This window comes from Corapipo altera, unplaced genomic scaffold, assembly GCF_003945725.1.
Source record: "Corapipo altera isolate COAL_440 unplaced genomic scaffold, ASM394572v1 109013, whole genome shotgun sequence".
NCBI lineage: Eukaryota > Metazoa > Chordata > Aves > Passeriformes > Pipridae > Corapipo > Corapipo altera.
Window position 1 is genome coordinate 1 of NW_020893160.1, and position 1,093 is coordinate 1,093.

At 51.1% G+C, this 1,093-nt stretch overlaps 2 non-coding genes across 2 annotated transcripts; both read left to right on the forward strand.

Moving 5' to 3' along the window:
• Positions 1–419: 419 nt before the first annotated feature.
• TRNAC-GCA lies at positions 420–491 on the forward strand. Its single transcript has one exon. It is a non-coding gene; the product is annotated as a tRNA-Cys (tRNA).
• A 423-nt stretch (positions 492–914) lies between these two features.
• TRNAC-GCA lies at positions 915–986 on the forward strand. Its single transcript has one exon. It is a non-coding gene; the product is annotated as a tRNA-Cys (tRNA).
• The last annotated feature ends 107 nt before the right edge of the window (positions 987–1,093 follow it).

Genomic DNA, 1,093 nt, shown 5'->3' on the forward strand with positions numbered 1-1,093 from the left:
TTGACTGCAGATCAAGAGGTCCCTGCTTCAACTCCAGGTGCCCCCTTTTCAGCTCCTTTTTTTCCACGAAAAAACGAGGAGGATTCCTCCCTTTTATAACCCCAGTGAGTGCAGAGCAGCAGGACTCTGAAGCTCAGCACAAAAGAGCTGAGCACTCACCTGCACACCCTGCAGAACCCCCTGGGACAGTGGCAAAGCCAAGGCACAAGGTTTGCTCAGCCCTGGTGGAGTTTGGTCAGTGAGGAAACGCTGGGGATGGGGTTTTGTGGGATCAACCCCTGCCTGTGCTTGTCTCCAGGCTGCCTGAAGGAACTCCCTGCCAAGGCAGGTGCTGGTTTGTAGCCCAGTGTGGCCAGCAGGCACCAAACCTGAGCTGTGTTTAAGGGGTTTTATTGCTCCTTTTCCCACTGTTGAGGCAGGGGGGTATAGCTCAGTGGGAGAGCATTTGACTGCAGATCAAGAGGTCCCTGGTTCAACTCCAGGTGCCCCCTCTTTTCCTCTCCTTCAGCCTTTATTTTGCCAAAATCTTTCACGGAAAGAAGCTGGAGAGCCCCTTCCTGGATCTGGGAGCTTGTGCTGTTGTCTCCATGTGGTTCTGAGCTCCACCTTTGAAGGCACCAAGGCCCTGACTCCTGGGAAGCTCCAGGAGCTGTGCCCTTTTGTGAGTAACTACTCACAGTTTGTGTGTGCCTTCCTCTGTTCCTAACTCTCTGGAGTAATCATATTTACCAAAACTGACAATATTTCCCAGAACTGACCATATCTGCCATCATTTCTCCTGTTTAACTCCCTGTCCAGCCTTTGACAGGCAGGGTGCAGGGGGCTGTTGAGTAAAAGAGCCCAAGCAGTGAACACAGAAATTTGTTTCTCTCTGTGAATGTTTTTAAATCCCTTTGTTCAGGTGCAGCACCAAGGGGGGTATAGCTCAGTGGTAGAGCATTTGACTGCAGATCAAGAGGTCCCTGGTTCAACTCCAGGTGCTCCCTTCTCTTTTCCCTTCATTTTTTCCTCTTCCTTTGGCCAAAATGTTTCCCAGGAAGAAGGTGGGGAGCTCTTGTTGGATGTGGGAGTTTGTGCTGTGCACTGAATGTTG